Below are 21,344 nucleotides of genomic sequence, written 5' to 3'. Positions count from 1 at the left end.
TAGTTTTCATGCTACCAAAAGGTACCCCAACTTAATCTCTGCTCCCATGGTATATTTATTATGACTCATATCATATTGTATTAAAATTGTTTTGGTGCCTCCCTCCTATTCAAGCCCTTTGATTTCTTATTTATCTTGCCTAATAATGTTTATCATGTATAAGATGCCCCACTACCTAATAACTTGTCAGTAGTGAATAAAGTTACATATTATTTACAAGTTCTTGACCACATGGATATGTATTTTGCATAACAGTGGTCAGTGTATATACTGTTTTGTATTCCTGCTTTTAGAAACATTTCTGTGCTGGTTTTTGTGTAGACATAAGTTTTTGACTCCTTTGGATAAATACCAACCAGCATGATTGATAGACCATATGGTAAGAGTATGTTTAATTTTGTAAGAAACTGCCGAACTGTCTTTCAGAGTGGCTGTACCAGCAGTGAATGAGAATTGCTGTTGCCAGCTTTTGTTGTCAGTATTTTGGACTGTGGCCATTCTAATAGGTGTGTAGTGGTATCTTATTATAGTTTTAATTTGAAATTTTGTAATGACATGATGTTCAACATTTTTTCATATGTTTATTTGCCATCTTCATTGAGGTGTCTTTTTAGATCTTTTTTGCCCATTTTTTAATTGAGTTGTTCATTTTCTTACTGTTGAGTTTTACAAGTTCTTCATATATTTTGGTTAACAGACCTCTATCATATTGTCTCTTGCAAATATTTTCTCCCGGTCAGTGGCTCGTGTTCTCATTCTCTAGTCATTATCTTTCACAGAGTAGAAGTTTTTAATTTTAATGAAACCAAGGTTATCAACGATTTCTTCCATAGATTGTGCATTTGGTGTTGTATCTAAATGTCATCACCATACCCAGCAGGGCCATCTACATTTTCTTCTATGTTATCTTTTAGGGATTTTCTAGTTTATGTTCTATATTTAGGTCTATGATCCATTTTCAGTTAATTTTTGCATGTGTATCTCCAGGTGTTATGGCACCAGTTGTTGAACAATCTTTGCCCCATTGTATTGCCTTTGCTTCTTTGTCAAAGATTTTTGAATATATTTATGTATATATTTCTGGGCTGTTTCTGGGCTATTTTGTTCCTTTTTGTTTGTTTCTTGTATCCACAAGAGTTTTTCTAGGTGACCTGTGGAAGTCATCACTGGATAGCTCCTCTCTGTTGAATCACAACCCTAGAGTATGTAGTTTGGACAGGTAATGTTAGGCAGAATTGTTTGCTGAAAAGAACAGGTGGTAGGAAGACCTGTCTGTCTGCTCCCTCTCTCATTTACTAGGCATAGTCCTCAGGCTCATCCACCAACCTCCTTGAGCCTCAGTCTCTTTACCATTACACAGGAATAGTGTCGCTGTCCATACTGCAAAGTGCTGTATGGAGTTTAAATGAGATAATAAATGTGAAATGCTTTGCAAATTTTATTTTACTTATTTATTTTAACATTTTGAAAGTTTATTTATTTATTTTGAGAGAGAGAGAGAGAAAGAGAGAGAGAGAGAGAGAGAAAATCCCAAGTAACAGAGTGGAGCCTGACGTGGGGCTCAAAGTCACAAACCATGAGATCGTGACCTGAGCCAAAGTCAAGATTGGGATCCTTAACTGACTGACTTACCCAGGTGCCACTACTTTACAAATTTGAAAAAGCTGTACAGACATATGATATGATCATTTCTATTGTCCTCTATTTGTGTGTTAGGCATGACCACAAACAAGGCAGGGATATATCCAGTGTTGTTCTTCCTTTAATTTTTTTGTATTCATTTACTTATAGGGTTTCTTTTTTTCCAGTCAAGACGTGCATCTTTGCCCTTGTGATCAGTGAGGGATTCCTTTCAACATGATAAGAGGTGAAGTTAAGTGCAGATCAGCTCATTATTGCAAATTTCAAGACCTACTTACCATGGAGCAATGCTTGTGCATTATCAAGAAGGAAACTTTGGAAAGGAAAATGACATTTTGTTCCTTTTTGATTTGTCTTCTTACCAATACAACACCGTCTTGATTATTGTAGGTTTTTAGTAAGTCTTGAAGTTGGGTGGTATCAAGTTGTCTTTGTCCTCCTTCAATATTGAATTGGCCCTACTGGATCTTTTGCCTTTCCACTTAAACTTTAGAATCTGCTTGTTAATATCTATAAAATAACTTTCTGGAATTTTGATCAAGATTGCATTGAATCTATAGATCAGGTTGGGGAGAACTGACATTTTGACAATATTTAGTCTTCCTATCCAAGAACATGGACTGTTTCTTTATGTATTTAACTCTTCTTTGTTATCTTTTATTAGAATTTTGTAGTTTCACTCATATAGATCTTATATATATTTTATTAGATATGCTTAAGTATTTCATTTTTGGGGGTCTCATGTAAAATGTAATGTGTTTTTAATTTCAAATTTGCTTGTTCATTGCTGTTATAGGAAAATGTTGGACTTTTGTGTATTTACTTTGTATCCTGCATTCTTGCTGTAATTGCTTATTAGTTCCAAGAATTTCTTTCTTGATTCTTTCTGATTTTTGACATAATGATCATCTCATTTATGAATAAAGGCAATTTTATTCTTCCTTCCTAATCTGCATATCCTTTATTTCCTTTTCTTGTCTTAACTGCGTTAACTAGGACTTGTAGTATGATGTTGAAAAGTAGTAGAGAGTGGGGCAGCTGTGTGGCTCAGTCAGTTAAGCACCTGACTCTTTGTTTTAGCTCAGGTCATGATCTCACAGTTCATGGGTTTGAGCCCCACATCGGGCTCTGCACTGACAGTGTGGAGCCTGCTTGGGATATTCTCTCTCTCTCTCTCTCTCTCTCTCTCTCTCTCTCTTCCCTCCCTCCCCCTCTCTCCCTCGCCCCCCCCACCCCGTCTCTCTCTCTGCCCCTTCCCTGCTCACACCCACATGCTCTCTCTTACTCTCTTTCTCTCAAAATAAATAAACTTAAAAAAATTATTAAAAAAAGAGAGAAGTAGTAGTGAGAAAGAAAATCCTTGCCTCATTCCTGATCTTAGTGGGAAAGTTTTTTTAACATTAAGTGTGGTATTAGCTGTCAAGTTTTTTAGATGTTTATCAAGTTGGTGAATTTTTCCTCAATTCCTAGTTTGGTAAGAGCCCTTCTATCTTTTATTCTTTTAAAGATAATTGATAAATGTATAATGTATACGAAACTCAAAAACATTCTTATTTCCTTCATCTTGTTTCTACCCGACTCTTTACCTTAGCAACGGAGATTTATTTGGTATTTTGAGCATAGAGGAATTTATGTTACTTTGATATCTTTGCTTAAACTTTTTTCTCATCTTTTAAATGTCTTCTGTCCTCATCAAGATCCATTCAAAGCTCACCTTCTTTAGGAATATTTGATAGAACTCTGAGCAAAATTATGTATCTCTATTAGCTCTTTGTTTTTAACTTATATTGAGGTAATAATAGTCACTTTTTTCCCCTAAAATGTATATGTATTTAGATTGTGGACACACTTGATTCTCTAAGATTCTCTGTGTCTTATAGGACCTTGTGCTTTGCATACAGAAATTGCTTAAAAAACTTGAACCTTCAGAAAACAAAATCTTTATGTAGTTTTACAAACACTTTACATTTTAATCCTGTTCCACTTAATGTAAACATTTACAGATTTTTGAACCCAAGTATAAAACTTTAAATTTGTCCCTTTTAGATTTTCTAATTTGTAATTTTCCACTGTGCCTCCATTCTCACCCAGTTTCCATTTCACTCCTTCTTTATGAGGTTCTTCCTCACCACGATTATTTTGTATCTAGATTCTGTCTTCTAGCATTTTCTATGTTCCTCTCAGTTCTCTAGTACTCAATGCGTATGTATCCACATCCAAATAATTAAGTCGATAATATTATCAGTGAAGAAATAAAAGCTAGGTTGAGACCTAAAGGCTAGGTAGGAATTAGATAGTGTTGTGAGAGACTGTAAAGAAATGAAAATAAGGAATTACAACTTTGAATAGTGGCAGAATTTTTAGAAATAAGTATAGAGCCTTTCTAGGTGACTCTTAGAATCTATTCCAGATGTCTGTGTGGGTTTATATTAGGCAAATTTGTTTAAATTTTCTTTGTTTCTATTTTGTTTCTTAATGGTTTACCAGTAGCTAATGGGTACTTTAAAAGATTGTTTACTTACAGAGATTCCATGCCATAGGCAACTTACCTTCCCTTGACATTCAGAGGACTGATCTTGGTGCCAAGAACAGGAACTTCACAATATCTTCCTACAGTTTCTAAAGTTTTAACTTGGAAATATTATTTGCTTAATGTTGTATGAAGTGAATGACAGAGCAGGGAGTTTAATTTAGATTTTGCTCATATACCAGTTGCCCCCACCCCATCTTTTCCTCCCCCAAACTTCAGTGTATAAAAACAATATTTAAAAAAATATTTAAAAATCAATAATAAACTCGGGTCCATTTTGGTGCACCTGGGTGGCTCAGTCGGTTAAGCGTCCAACTTCGGCTCAAGTCATGATCTCACTGTTTGTGGGTTCGAGCCCTGCCTTGGGCTCTGTGCTGACTGCCAGCTCAGAGCCTGCAGCCTGTTTCATTCTGTGACTCCCTCTCTCTCTGACCCTCCCCTGCTCATGCTGTCTTTCTCTCAGAAATAAATAAAACATTTAAAAATTTTTAAAAGAATAAAAAATAAAAAAATAAACTTGGGTCCATTTTGAAATTAGTGTTTCACCGACTTTAGACAGTAGTTACTGATTTTTAAGATTTTCATCAGTGATTATAATCTTAAGAGTCTTATTAACAAGATTCTTTTCTGCTTATAAGTCTACTTTTTACTTTGAGTCTTATCCTAAAATCTCAATCCTATCTTTGACCTCTCTTCGGGGGAATACTGTTTTCACTTATTTCCTTGCTTTGTTTGCTATATTGAATCTCTTATCTATAAATTATGATTAAGAGAAAAGCCAAGATGGGGCACCTGGGTGGCTTAGTCGGTTAAGCGTCCGACTTTCGCTTAGGTCATGATCTCGCGGTTCGTGGGTTCGAGCCCCGCGTCGGGCTCTGTGCTGGCTGCCAGCTCAGAGCCTGGAGCCTGTTTCAGTCTGTGACTCCCTCTCTCTCTGACCCTCCCCTGCTCACGCTGTCTCTCTCTCCTAGAAATAAATAAAACATTTAAAAAAAAAAAAAATAGAGAAAAGCCAAGTTGGATGAATTATAGAAGTAGAACACAGAGAAAAAGTATGGTTAGAGAATACAAATTAACTGTTTTAAATACCTAATTTGTAGTCATGATGCTGTTATTTTTGTTTCTTCTTTGAAAATGGCCTTAAAATTCGGTACTGTTTAGTTTTAATCAAGAAATGCTGGTTGTTGTTGTTTTCTGTTTAGCATTGGGATTTTTTTTACGGGAAAATGTTTAAAAAAGCATTTCAGAATTCTTTCAGTGAACACTCTAAATATGGGTAGTAGTTCAAAAAAGGCACAGAGAAGTAAAGCCACAAGAGGTACACTTAGGTTTTTGTAGAAGTCATACATGAGTATGTTTAAAGCATATTTAGTACATCAGAGAAAGCTTACTATGAAATGTCATATAAGAATTAAGAATTCATCTGTTTCTTCATTGAACACTAGAGGGCCATATAGTACCTTATTGTTATTGATAGAGCTGCTTTTAACATATTCAAATATATTTAATATTGCTGTCTCTCTTCTACTTTGTGTCCTAGTACACTGTTTCTTGCTCAGAATTTGAAAATAATATTGAGTGGTTATGTGAATTGATATGTGAGATACCTAGAAATGTCCTTTTTTATTTTTAACCAGCCACTAGTGTATCTTCATCTGGCTGTTTTTAAACAACAATAACAACAAAAAGTGAAGAAAGAATAAGCACTGGGATAAGTGTACATATGTGCATAAACTTTGTTTTGAGAATATAAGAATGCTTTTAGGAAATTTCTCAAGTAGCTGCACATAAATGCAATAAAAACCAAAAGTCTTTTCATTGTTAACTGCTCTGGACTTCCTCAACATATATGTGAGGAAAGAATGATCCCTCTTAACTATCTACTCCAAATTTCTTCTTGTGTGAGCATAGAGGGTAATTTTGCATGGTGTAATCACCTCAGCATCCTGAACTTAAAGAATATTTGAACAGATGATTGTTCTTCCTCATTTTCGTTTGGTTGCTTGGGGTGAGGAAATGAAAAGTGTAACCTACAAGGTCCAAATACATCTGATGAGTGAGTGTGGAGTAAGTCATGACTGAGCCGGTAATATTGCCCAGGCTGTCATGAACTACTGGGTGTGTGTATGTATAAGCACACACACTCGCATACTAATGTGCATGTGTGTCTTCTCAAAAAAGTATTAATATTCAGTTAAAAAAGAACAAACATTGTACAGGCTCCAGAACTGGCTTTGAGTTACATTTAACCTATAGACTACTACTGATCTTTTTTGTCTTTTTTTTTAATTGAAGTATAATTTGACATATATTGATCTTTGATACCTTATAAAGAAATTCAACATCTTATGTAGAGCCTTGGTTAAATTTTTATTTCTCCCCTAAATATACTTTAAAGAAATAATGACAAGTTATTATTTATTATGCTTATTAATTGTCATTATTAATTTTTATATTATGTTTTAGAGGAGAAAATCAGGGCATTTTCTCCTGAGCTACTATTTTTACTTGTTATGAAGGAATATTGGGTTGAACTCAGGGGAAACGCATTGTTTACACGTAGAGGGGAGCATGTAAGAGGATTCATGTGAAAGAAGGGTCAGTAATACATTTAAAGACTTAAAAGAAACTTTTGAGTTTCTCTTCCTTAGATTTGTTAGTTTTAATATCTTACATCATTATCTCAAATTAGTACTATAACGAAGTGATAAAAACCATAGTCTTTAGTTCTGACTTTTCCTGAGGAGATAGTCCTGTTGAATATTGATGACCTTTTCAATTTAAAATCGTTGCTTTATAAGTGTATTCTGGGGCGCCTGGGTGGCTTAGTTGGTTGAACGTCCGACTTTTGCTTAGGTCATGATCTCACGGTTCGTGGGTTCGAGCCCCGCGTCGGGCTCTGTGCTGACCGCCAGCTCAGAGCCTGGAGCCTGTTTCAGTCTGTGACTCCCTCTCTCTCTGACCCTCCCCTGCTCACACTGTCTCTCTCTCTGTCTCCTAGAAATAAATAAAAAAAATTAAAAAAAAAAATAAGTGTATTCTTTAACTAATAAAGTTATGTTTTTTGTGTTTGCTGTTTTTTCTATCAGTCTAGTTTTCTCAAAACGTTTATTCCTGTCTTTGACAGACATGAGCTTAAGTGACTAAACATTGAGCTTGAATTCTGATCTTTTTGTTCAGGTGATGAGATTAGGTATTCATAGTAAAATCTACTTGTTGAATATTCCGTGGTCAAGGGTATAAAACAAGTAAAAAGAAGAGATCAGTATCTAGTTATGGTGAGAAACAACTCAACTGCTTCTTCCTTGAGAGGGAGAGATATTAGATGCTATTGATGATGACATTTAAAGCATTTATTATCTTTTCAACATGTATCTGGAGAAAACATCGTCTTACCACTTAAAATTTAGTTCAGTTTAGCAATATGACTGCACGAAAAAAATTGCTATTTTTCTTCTAAGATGTGCCACAATTTTATATTAATTTTTGTGGGAGTGGGAGACAGGAATGTATTGCACTTAACATTACTATGCTAAATACCTGCATCCACTCTAAGAGTATTTTATTTCTAATAGGTTAATGCAGGAGGGGCAAGTGCAGAATTGAGTGTATGTGGTTATTGTACAAAGGTAAAAGATCACTTTAATTCCATCAAAGTCACAAGGTTTGGGAAAATCAGGTTAGTATGAATACTAGAAATGTTTCTAGAATCTCCTTCACCTGTGTTGTAAGTAGTTTCCATCACTGATTCCTTGACCATACTGAAATGATTTTCACCCGGAGAACTTTCTAAAGCTCACTTCCCCATATCACAGTTTATAGGAGACACAAACTCAAGAGATCATAAAGGTCAGAAAAGTAGTTTAAATTAATGTAATTGACAAAACGTAAGACCCAGAGAGCCAGAGCATTTCTAAAGGGGGTTATTGTGAAAATTGCAGTCCTGATATTGCCTTATTTTTCAGTTTTTGAAAAGTCACTGGAATTCTGGAATTGTTCAGTTTTTTATAAGTTGGTGTCCAGTTCCAAGGTTTTGAAAAGCATTTCTTAGGTTGGTTTGACTTAGGGACCACCCATTTTCACTAGACGTGATACAAGGGAAAAGAGTGTGCTGTTCATCACTCATTGCATACTTAAAATAATTTGCATCAGTGTAGATCCGCTAAGAGTACTGTGTTGTTTGGGGTAAAAGTGCAATATTTACATAGCACAGTAAGCACCTTAATGAGTGACTGAAGGACTTTTTTCTTTATGAATTTAATATACTGTTTTTAGGTGTTAAACTGCCAAATGAATTGGCCTCATTTCAGAGAAATGTGTATCTTTATTTCCACAAGGAATTTGAGATGGCCTATATGAAGGAGAAACACATAGAATAAAATTATATAATGTACATGAAAATTAGTACCAGGGAAAATACTGGAGTAGACTATAAAGATCAAGCCAGGAGAAAAGGAATGAATTATGATGAAATGGAGTAAGCAGGTTGGCCACTCAATAAGGGCTTATACCAGTATTCTTCAAAGTGTGACCCTAGACTAGATGTGTCAGAAACATCTGGAGTGCTTACTAAAGATTCAAGTTGCTGGGTTACATTTCAGAATTACTTAACTTGGGTTGGATGTGCATTTTTAATAAATTCCCACATGATTCTAATATACATTAAAATTTGCAGAACACTGGCTGTTTACCTTGTCTCTCTGTTTCCTTGTGATTTAAATTAAGAGGAGGATATGCTGAGTCCTCTCTAAGGAAGAGAAAACTAGTCAGTGACTTTCTCTCTCTTTCTCTCTCTCTCTTTCTCTCTCTCTCTCTCTCTCTCTCTCTCACACACACACACACACACACACACACACACACACACACACACACACGTAACCCCTTTTCCTAATAATATATAAGAGGAATTCCTCACATGGGGCTTCATGAGTGATTCAATAGACTGCACCCTCAATAACGTATCTATAACAAATACAAATACTTATGAATAGCCCTAAGTAGAGACTGTGATCTCTGTAGTCACACTGTGAAGCCTTCAAGTATTAGCTCTGTAAATTCATGGCAATTTGACCTTGAGCAAACTGTTAACTTCTCTTGTAGAGTTATCTTAAGGATGATATTAGCATCACCAGTAATACAGTGTTGTAAGGATTCAATAAGATAATATACATAAGGTACTTAGAAAAGTGGTTGGTAGATAGTAAGTCCTTAATGAGTAGTAGGTATTACATTTGATAAGATTTATTATTGTCAGGTTATAAGATCATACTAAAACTGACATAACTAATTACTTAGTCCAGGCTAGATAACATGCTATGCAGAATATTTTTAGTTCCAAAGTTACTTTCTCTCTTAGATAGGTTCAAACTATTCCACTGATTTTTTGCCTAAATTATTGTGACTTTTAGCATCAAGTCCAGCTTTGATACTGTAAATTTTGCCACTGCTAACCATGAAGCACTTTTGCTCTCTAACAGATTTTTTTTTCTCCTTTTAATTGGTTGTTAATGTTGACTGTAGAAGGAATTTGAAAGAGAATCTGAAAGTAAATTTTGGTGGTACTGGGACTTTGAGGATAGAAGAGGTGGAAATGCTAGTTCTATTCTATAATGGTATGTAGCCTGAACTAAATAGCCTGAACTAGAATAAATGCAAAGGAAGATTCTCTTTGGTACTTCTATAGAAATCCTATAATTACTGCTTAATACTACAAAAATACCTATATTTCTCACACTTAAGGGATGATTATAAACAAATGATAGAAGTCATTATGAATGGAAGAATAGTTTTCAATCAGGTTGAAAGTATTTCTATTTCGGATGCATTCTAAAGAACACATTTTGTAAAATGTTGGAATGGCTACTAGCTGTATCATTCAGAATGCTAACTTGATTCCTCCTAGTAGTAAGAATCATTGGTAGCATCTTGTATGTAAACTTTAACTTCCAATTATACAAATTGTAAATAGAAGAATAATGATTGTTTTTATAGATCACCAGGGCTAAAAATAGTGTATAAGATTTAAAAAAATTTTTTTTTGGTATTTTTTCTTTAAGTAAAGGATTTACTTTGTTTAAATACACCATGTCCTGGTATTCATTTGGTCTTCATTGATGCTTTTATTAAAGGTAGCATCTCTGCTTTAGAAATCACAATTGCTTTTAGAAGCAGCTTTACTTTCAAAGTGAAAATGCTTTAATTTTCTGTTTTTGGTTGGTTTTAAATGAAAATTTGCAGTTATTGAGACCAGATGCAAATGAGGAATGAAGTAGGAAGAAAGTACTTGTGAATTTGTAAAATAAGTGCCAAGAGTTATTCGCTTTCTTAGTTCCAGATGTTGGTTTTATATGTCTACATTATAAATTTAGTTTTCAAGAATGAATTGTTTGTACTTTGCCAATATGCTGCCATCTGTCTTAGGGTCTAATGAGTGAAAACTTTAAATATGCTGAAGTGAATCCATAATGTTTATCACTTAGAGTTTCAGTTTTCAGGTTTATTTCTTATTACTTTTTCACTCTGTTTACTGGTATAGAAAAGATTAAAATTTTAAGAGAGAATTATTATATATCATTTAGATATCAGTAATCTTGTATTTAATTTTTATGTTTTTTTCACTCCAGAGCAGAGCAGAGATTGCAAATTGCTTATATAGTGTTTTCTAACACACCCCAATTTGTTGCCAATAATTAAAAATCTGGAGAGTTCACATAAAATATTGATTTTTTTCTTTTGCAAATGTGTATTATCTAGCTTTACTAATAAGCTCATGTGTATACATAACAACAATCATTTGCACCTTTTAAATGGGCTTTCCAGGTCTTAAACCTGACCTGTTTCCTTCCATTTTACCTGCCTGTTCCTCTAGTCATTTGAGTTTGCTTTGAGTAAAGACAAGCATGATTGTAGGAAATCCAAAAATAAGTTGAGTTTTCCTTTCACATATCAAACCTTTTGGGGCAAAAATTCATACCAGGGTAATGTGTAACAGTTTGTCAAGTTTATTATGAAAACAGCCAGAGACTTAACACCTCATTTTGAACTGGTATCATCAAGGTGAGTGTTTGTCAACAAAACTTTCACCAACCTCCAAATACCCAAATTTTCATCGTGGATCTACTGTTATTCTTCCCATTCTATTTAGTTTTGAAGTTAACACTCTACTAAGATGACCGTTGATCATATCACATATCAGTGTTCTTGGTGCTCCTTGTATTATAATATGTTTCAGTTATCTGTTGTCACTTAACCAGTCGCTACAAAGCTTAATAGATTATAACAAACAACATCTCCTTTATTATTTCTCATTGTTCTTTTAGGTTATGAATTTGGGAAGGGCTCACTTGGGCATTGCTAATTCAGAGTTTCTTTCAGCTGGTAGCTAGAGGTGAAACAAGAGTTTAGAACCGCTGGGGGCTGGCCAAGAATCTTTTTCTCTGGATGCTTGGGTGGCTCAGCCACTTAAGTGTCAACTTTGGCTCAGGTCATGATCTAATGGCTTGTGAGTTCGAGTCAGGCTCTGTGCTAACATCACAGACCCTGGAGCCAGCTTTGAATACTGCATCTCCCTCTCTCTCTGCCCCCTCCCCTGCTCGTGCTCTGTCTCTCTCTCTCTCAAAAAAATAAACATTTAAAAAATTTTTTAAAATAGAATCTTTTTATCTTCATATAGTCTCAGAACTTCTACATATTTAGTTTTTTTACCTGGGCTATTTTAAGTTTCTTTGTAGCATGGTGGCCTCAGGGTAATTAGACTACTTAAAACAGGGCTATGTGAGTATTTCAGTAAATAAGGTGGAAGCTGAATCTCTTAAGACTTATCCTAGACAGTCACATAATGTAACTTACACGTTCTCTCTTGTTTGAAATAGACTTCACTTGTCAATGGAAGGAGTGTCAGAGTACATTGTAAGAAGAGCATGTAAGATGGAGGCTATTGCTCTGACCATCTTTGAAAAACAGTTTGCTAAAGGAGGCTCATACTGTCTTTGCTCTTATAACTGTTTCTTTTTTTCTTTTCATTTGGACTTCATAAAATTCAGGCTTATTAAAGCAGATTCCATATACAATATATGTGTCTTACATAATACTTTATTTCAATTATCTAGAGCTCTGTTATCTTGCAAACGTACATACCTGAAACATATACTGTAAAACTTTAGACTGCAAATAACTTGTTCTATCAATGTTCTACAAGATGAGCAAACATTTCTAATAATTTTTTTAATGTTTATTTTTGAGAGAGAGTGTGAGACGATAAGGGGCAAAGAAGAGAGAGAGAAAGAGAGACAGAATCTGAAGCAAGCTCCAGGCTCTGAGCAGTCAGCACATAGCCTGACGTGGAACTTGAACTCAAACTCAAACAAACTGCAAGACCACGACCTGAGCCGAAGTCAGACGCTTAATGACTGAGCCACCCAGGCACCCCTATAAATTTTAACTTGATAAATGAATGATGTCTTGCAGTATGAGTAGTAGATGACACTAAGCATCACATGATCACAACTGAGCCAATGGTTCTTGAAATTCACTTTGATATACAAGTGCTTTAGATTATAAGCATGTTTCCAGAATGAATTATGCTCACAAACCAAGGTTTTAATGTTCTGTAAAAAGTAAATCTCCAAACAGCTCTATTATAAAGTAACACAACTCAGTTAGACTTAACATTCTACAGAATAGAATATGCTTTAAAAAATTTTTTTTAATGTTTATTTTTTGAGAAAGAGTGCAAGTGGGGGAAGTGCAGAGAGATAGAGGGAGACACAGAATCCAAAGCAGGTTCCAGGCTCTGAGCTGTTAACACAGAGCCCAACACAGGGCTCAAACCCACCAACCTCGAGATCATGACCTGAGCTGAAGTCAGATGCTTAAATGACTGAGACACTCAGGCACCCCAAAATAAAATATAGTTTTTAATACAAGGCATGAGTTTAGGAATTAGACATGCTAGGGTAAAAATCTCAACTTCACTGCCTTGCAGCCCCGTTGCCTTAAACATTTTTTAAGCCCTTTGGGACCTCAATTTCCTTGTCTGTAAGATATAGGATAATGATACTTCTAGTCTTTTCTAATATTTAAGTGAAATAAAACATGATCTACTAGGAACTCTCAGTGTTTAATTCTTCTCCCACATTACTATTATCAATCTGAAGAAATGCATCATATTTTCTAAGCCCTATAGCTGTAAACTTCCTTTATATCTCCTATTGGTCTCTGATAGACTCCTAGTATTCCTGGGCTTCTGCTTCCATCCTGAGATCTTTGTTTTACACATAATCAAGAATTATAGGGATAGAGTTTTATTTTTAATCTTTCTTAATAACTAGTTAGTGTTTTGTTATGGAGAAGAATGAAAACGTAGACCATCAGTTTAATTTAAACTTCAGCTATAAAATTAATGTTGATGTTTATCAGACAGTGTATTTTGTTGAATGTGTAATTTTGATAAGGTAAAAGGCCAGTGGTATCAGCTGTCAGCCCATGCAGGAATGAGATCTATATATGTCTTTCCTGTAGCTTAATTCTGTACTTAAAGTATATTTCTATGCTTAATGAATAATTCTATACTTAAATTGATGTTGAAGTGAATTAATAAATGAGTAATTTATCAGTATTCACTGAATATTGATAAATCTCACATGCTTTCATAGCATACTACTGACAATTATGTAAGTGAAATTGTGGAACTATGTTCATCTCAAAGTAATTGTTTTTGTTTATAATTGTGTCAAAACAGTATAGTAAATATACTACTGTCTTTCCCTTCTCATTTTACTTTTTAAATTGTCAACACTGACAAATACTTCATATTTGCATAGGTTCAGCTTTTTATTTTTCATAGGTTAAGTTTCTATAATGTGTTAAACCATCAATTTGGTGAACTTAACTACACTGGAGCTTAGTTTAATTTTTTTAAAGCTGTACTGAAAAACCACCTGTATGCCATTATTATTATTATTAACATATTAGTATTATGCCCTTATTTATGAATCTCTGGCACACAGCACTCTTCAGAATTTTTTATAATGTTTATTTATTTTTTGAGAGAGACAGAGAGAGATAGAGTGGGGGAGGGTCAGATATCTAGAGGGAGACACAGAGTCCGAATCAGGCTCCAGGCTCTGAGCTGTCAGCACAGAACCCTGACGTGGGGCTTGAACTGAGGAGCTGCCAGATCATGACCTGAGTCGAAGTTGGACGCCTAACCAACTGAACCACCCAGGCACCCCACTCTTCAGAATTTTTGTGGGAGAAATAAATAATTGATAAGTAATATTTAGTTTAACTGAAAGATTCATGAACCTTTAATGCTTAAACTTGTTCATAAAAGTAATTTAAATGAAGTATCTTCAAAAACTAGTATTAAAGAAGTTTTTATCTTCTTTCTTACACCTATTTTTATTTTGAGTATTGTGGAAAATTAAGTTGCTTTAAATCACTTACTCTGTCATCACATGAGGCTTTTTTGCATGACTGAAATACCTGTAATTACTGAGTCATTTTTGTCATAGTTGACTTAAAGGTATAACTATAATAATCATCAACTGAATTCTTGATGAGCAGCTGTGAAAGACCACTTTAACAGCTGGGGTTAACTCAACACAGACTGTAAGAGTTAAACTTAATCATGAGGCAAGTTATATGTTTAAGTCTTTAAGGACTTCATACTGGGCATTTCTGAAATACTTAAAAAATTTAATCCTATAGTTGGATATTTGTTTTATCACAAATATTTCTTTACACATTTAATGAAAGAATGAGGAGAAGTGTCATTTTAATATAACAAAGTTCTAAGACACAAATATGGGAGTAAAATCCAAAGTTGGCTTGTTAAAAAAAACAACAAATATATTCTGATATCACTGTTTAGGCTGCTATGGTGAGTAGGAAAGAAAAATATATACAAATCATTATGGTGATATATGGAACTAGAAAAATCTCGATTATTTTTCTTGAATTGCATCTGATTAGATCATGTTTTAGAAAAATAATTTACACTTGTAGCCTTTTTCCAATGAAAATATTTTCTTATCATTGCACAACACTAACAATATATTCACAATGAAGGGATAGTTTTTAGAAGGTATACACAAATGCATTGTAGCAATGAATTTTATCTCGATGTATTTTATAACTATACTGTTTACCAAACTGTAAGAAAGAAAGGCTCACCGGGGCGCCTGGGTGGCTTAGTCGGTTAAGCGTCCGACTTTCGCTTAGGTCATGATCTCGCGGTTCGTGGGTTCGAGCCCCGCGTCGGGCTCTGTGCTGACTGCCAGCTCAGAGCCTGGAGCCTGTTTCAGTCTGTGACTCCCTCTCTCTCTGACCCACCCATGCTCACGCTGTCTCTCTCTCTCTCCTAGAAATAAATAAAACATTAAAAAAAAAAATTAAAAAAAAAAAAAAAAAAAAAGAAAGAAAGGCTCACCAAACTGACAGTCTAACACTATTCCAAGAAGGCTCTATATGTGGTACTATCAGAACTGTAATATACTCTTAAAGCTGCAAGGGACTTTATTCTCAGTCATCTAGTCCAGCCTCCTCATTCTAGAAATCTGAAATTTGAGACAAAACACTTATTAGGATCACTGGTTAGTGGTGGAGCTGAAACTAGAACTTAAAATTCACCCAATATCTTTTGGATGCTGATAAATTTACCTGGAATATCAACTCCAAGTAATTTGTCTAAGAGTCCACAGAGGCAGCAGTTTAGTCAAGAATTTCTTAGTTGTCGGGGCGCCTGGGTAGCTCATTCGGTTGAGCGTTCCGACTTCGGCTCAGGTCATAATATCATGGTTCGTGGGTTCGAGCCCCACATCAGGCTCTTTGCTGACAGCTCAGAGCCTGAAGCCTGTTTCAAATTCTATGTCTCCCTCTCTCTGCCCCTTCCCCACCCATGCTCTTGTCTCTCTCTGTCTCAAAAATAAATAACTATAAAAAAAAATCTAAAAAAAGAATTACTTAGTTGTAAGTAAATTTAATTGTAAATAAGTTCATGAACAGTTGGGGTTTTTTGAATTATGAAATTTCTAGTGTACCAGGGGGTAGTTTTGTCATCATCTTGAAGGACTTGTCTGGTTAGTTTTTCTATATTTTACTTTTTATAACTCTACTTTTAGCCAATTAGTTAGAAATGACTGGAAAATTCCAGCTGAAATCAGAAACAACCTAAATGTCCAGCAGTCAGACCTTGGGTATATAAATCAAAGCAGTTATAATACTTTATATAATCTGCTATTGTAGCATTTTTACTTTGACATTATAAGGTACGTACAGTGATATATACATAATGCTTTTATTTTGCAAATGTCTGATTGCCAAGTCACATTTTTATAACACTTGTATAAATTGCATGTGCTGTTTCAGAACCCAAGCTAATTTCTCTTAAGTAGTTAGGGGGTGCCCCTGGTGCCCACATAAAGAAAATTAGCAAGGACATATGCTCAAGACACCCAGTGGATGCCTGATGGTATCAAACCCTATAAAAACTGTGTTTTTTCCCTATGCATACATACTTATAATAAAGTTTAATTTATAAATTAGGCACAGTAAGACCAACAATAGCTAATGATAGAATAATTATAACGGTATACTATAATCAAAGTTAGGAGAATACGATCACTCTCTCAGCATCTTACTGTATTGTACTAACCCTTCTTCTTGTGAAGATGTGAGATGATAAAATGCTCATGTGATGAGATGAAGTGAGGTGAATGGTGTAGGCATTGTGATGGAGCATTAGGTACTATTGACCCTTTGGCAATATGTCAAAAGGGAGATCATCTGCTTCAGGACCTCAGTTGACTATGGTTAAATGAAATGCTGGATAAGAAAGGGACAACTGTACAATAATATGTTATGACCTGTTAAATGTATACATGACTACCTCAAATACATTATAATTGGAAGTTGTAATGCTAGTTGAACACTTTGAGCATTTAAATGTCTTGTAGAACTTTTTAAGGAATCATTTTGAATGTTTTTAATTTTTATAAAATGTTCCTATTCATTTGACCTATGCCTTTTATGAATAATAAAATTTTAAGGGGAATGCCGTATATTTATATTTTGCTTACATTCTAAATCTGATTGTATTTTTGTTTCTACAATTGCAGTAGCAGTCTGTTGTTCAGAATTCTTTTGTTTTTTTGCAGTTTTTACAAGCTTGACCATTCATTCATTATTAAGCAAAGAACTTAATTTCTTGATTTATTATCTCTTGATTCTGTTTAAATTGCTCTCTTTTTACATGGATTGCTTAGACTAGGAAGATGCTTTAACACTCTGGTATCTAAGGTGTTAGGAATGATGGAAAATAATGACTGAGATACAGAGAGTAATCTGTCTCATTATGTATCCCTGAATACATGGGTATACTTTATACTACCATATTCTTGTCTCAAAAGGATATTGATTCTGATTTATTTCACCTTAATAGTAGTATGTATCTGGAACTTTTTCTGTTTCTAACAAAGTGTAAGTCAAGTCACTTATTTAAATTCATAGAGGTAGTGAATTATACAGAGTTTAAATGATGTATGCTGATATTCTCCTGTCAGAAGTTTTTGGTGTGAGACTTTGTAAACTCTTGGTATGAAATCATTCATACTTGCACGTAAACTTATCTTCCAAGTAAGTTGTTTCAGCTGATTCAAGAATAGTTTATGAAAGTAGAAAATCTTTATGCTACTTGTATGTTGTGGCCTTTGGTCAAGAGCAGTTAAATCCTAGCCTTTGGTATAACAATAAATGAAAGAAAAGGTAGAAGTCCAGAATAAACAGCTGAAAATCTTTTTGTTGCTGTTATAAGAGAACTGGAATGTATGGGACCATAATACGTTTTAAAAATACCACATTGGTGATGTTTGGTACATTAGCATTCATAGTGATATTTGGTACATTAGCATTTACATATAATCATCTTTGACCAGTACAAACTTTTAGAAGAAAGAAAATCAGAAAGTGATTAAGTGGACAAAATATCTTATAGAGATCTTCTCTTTACAAGTTCCTTAATGTTATATTATTGGATGGATAGTCAATGACATCTGGAATCTAAAGCAACTAATATTCTACTTCATAAAAGACATTAGAGCTTCATTTTTAGGTAAAAATTGTGATGGAATTATGGAAGACTTTCTAAAACTTGTCAATGATTATGTTTTAAAATATTCTACTTTAAAGTTATTACAGATGGATTTTAGAATTTCTGTTTGCTTTCCTAGTGACCTTTAAAATTGAAATATATGGGGCTCCTGGGTGGCTTAGTCGGTTAAGCGTCCGACTTTCGCTTGGGTCATGATCTCGCGGTTCGTGGGTTCGAGCCCCGTGTCGGGCTCTGTGCTGACTGCCAGCTCAGAGCCTGGAGCCTGTTTCAGTCTGTGACTCCCTCTCTCTCTGACCCTCCCCTGTTCACGCTCTCTCTCTCCTAAAATAAATAAAACATTAAAAAAAACAAATAAATAAATAAAATAAAATAAAATAAAATTGAAATATAATACAAAGCTCTGTGATTTTTTATCATAATGTAGTAGTGGTAGGTAGTAGTAGTAGTAGTAGTTATCATTGTTGTTGTAATGGAAGCTAACAATATTGAACCCTTACTAGATGTGAAGCATTATTCTTGTGCTTCACTTACATTAACTAATACTGATAAAAATCCTGTCAGGAGGTTTTATATAGATGAAATTGAGGCGTAGAGTCATTAATTTAAGGTCAAACCATGAATGAGTAGTAGAACCTGAGGCTTTGGACTAAAGCAGTTTGGCTCCAGCATTGATGCTCCTACTTACTGTATCATACTTCATTAATATTTGTAACATCTTAAAAAGAGTCTGTTTGAAAAATTGAGCTTGAGAGGGGGGTTAATAATTAAGAATGTCTTGAGTGTTTTAAAAAATATGATTGAGACTAAGACTTTATTTTTTCTTGAACATATGGAACTAGTTGGATTTTAAAGTGTTAACAATTAGGGTTTTTCTATGCATGGTCTATAATTTCCCTCATTGGTTTTGTTTTTGTCTGCATTTAAAATTTTATATTTTGAATGTTTTCATGCTGATTGAGAACATTACTTTAGAAGTATTGTCAACCAGAATCTCCCCAAATGCTCAGTTACTAGTAATACCTCTTTTTTACAGGAATATATTGTAGGAACGTAATTGGTTTAGTGTTTGGTTTGCTAGTGTTGCAATACTCTATACTATCCAGTTGAGGGCAGCTATTTACTGATTTTAAAAAATGAGTGGAATTAAATGTCACTACTTTGTGTTCATCAAAAGTTGGTCTAATGTAAAACACATTTAATATACAAGTAGCCTTTATTCCTCATATCATCATATATAGTTTCTTGAAAATGAAAAACTAATATTCTACTTCATAATAATGTCTGCCCTCTTACAAGCAGGAGAATGAACGCTGTTCATTTTAGTTTTAATTTCCTCAGTCCAAATATTTTTAGTTCCAAATCTTTTCTTCCTTTCTTTCTCCTTAGGATCAGACTCCAAGGAGATTAGAGAGTTTCATATCTTCCGTATCTTTAAACTATTTACATGTAAATACATGTAACTATAAAGTTCTTTGAGGGCTTTTAAATATAAAAGTGAAGAATTATAATATTTAGTTTGTTATCTCAGTCAGTGGATTAAATAAAAGTTAAGTTTGGAGCTGATCTGTTTGATTCATTTTTCTATGCTGAAGAGTATGTTAAACTTGTGGACTGTAGTATGTTCTAATTTTTCTGCATTGAAATAACACATAGTTTAAATTATATCCTTTGTGGTTCAGAGAAAGGAATTTTGAAGGTTTAATTAAATAACTGATTTCAAATATTTCACTGAGAGTTTTTTGAGAATAAAGAATGTCAGTCTACATAAAATGATATATAATATTAACAAAGTGGATACTGATAGTAACTTGGAAAAGGGATTTTCCATGGGAGCTACTGCATGCAAGAAAGGGATTTTTTCTGATAAGGAGTAAGATTATGTTATACTGGGGAAAAAAGTCTATGTTAAGAAATAAAGTGAGCATCAGAAGAGGTGATAAGACTGGAATGAGGTTGGAGATGTTCATCACCCCCTTTGGTGAAGCTCTAGACATGATTATCTTAGATATCAGTCTTACCTTTTTTTTTTCCTGCCATATCAAATTAAAGATTCCCAGTACATTCTCTGCTATCCCTAGATCTCTGTTTTTTTGAGGGAGTTTAGGTGTGATTATTGTTCCAAATTGTTTACTTTTTTATTAAAATAATTTTTTGTTGTGGTTAAATATCCATAGCATAAAATTTACCATTTTAACCATGTTTTAGTGTATGGTTCACTGGCTTTAAATGCATTCACAATGGTGTGGAGAACATCACCGTCTCCTGCTCTGGAACATTTGAATCTTTTCCAATTGAACCTCTATATCCATTAAAAACTCACTTTCTATTCCTTTTTCCCACTTGCTGCTGTTGACCACCATTCTGCTTTCTGTCTCCATGAATTTAACCATGCTAGGTATCTCATGTAAGTGGAATTATACAATATTTGTCCTTTTTAAACTGACTTATTTCACTTAACCATTATATTATCAAGGTCCATCCATGTTGTAGCATGTACCAGAATTTTCTTCCTTTTTAAGGCTGAATCATATTCCATTGTATGTATGTACCACATTTTGTTTGCTCATTCATCTGTCAGTGGTTACTTTGGTTACTTCCACCTGTTGACTCTTGTGAATATGTTGCTATGAGCATGGATATATGAATATCTGCTTGTGAGTCCCTGCTTTCAATTCTCTTTTCGGGGGTAATACCCAAAAGTGGAATTGCTGGATCATGTTGAAATTTTTTGAGGAACTGATATGCTATTTTCTACAGTAGCTACCTCCCAGTAACATTTACATTTTAAATTCCCACCAACAGTAAACAGTGTTCCAGTTTCTCCACATCCTTGCTAACACTTCTTATGGTATGTCTGTGTATTTGTGTGTGGGTTGTTTGTTTTGTTGTTAAATAGTAGCCATCCTAATGGGTGTGTAGTAGTGGTTCATTCTGGCTTTGATTGCCTTTTCCTTAGGGATTAGTGATATTGAGCATATTTAGATGTGTTTATTGATCATTTGTATATTTTCATTGGAGAAATTCGGTTGTTTACTTTTGTGTGATTAAAACTGTCACCTCTGG

At 34.3% G+C, this 21,344-nt stretch overlaps 1 protein-coding gene across 2 annotated transcripts in view; it reads left to right on the top strand.

Annotated features, from left to right (window-relative positions):
- Positions 1-21,344, top strand: part of FBXW7 (F-box and WD repeat domain containing 7) — a 228,665-nt gene that overhangs the window by 146,677 nt on the left and 60,644 nt on the right. The gene's annotated exons all lie outside the window — the stretch shown is intronic.

The sequence above is a fragment of the Hyaena hyaena genome, unplaced genomic scaffold, assembly GCF_003009895.1.
Source record: "Hyaena hyaena isolate Hyena2069 unplaced genomic scaffold, ASM300989v1 scaffold_89, whole genome shotgun sequence".
Classification (NCBI taxonomy): Eukaryota; Metazoa; Chordata; class Mammalia; order Carnivora; family Hyaenidae; genus Hyaena; species Hyaena hyaena.
The sequence above is the reverse complement of the archived record's forward strand: the minus strand, read 5'-3'. Positions and strand labels throughout refer to the sequence as shown.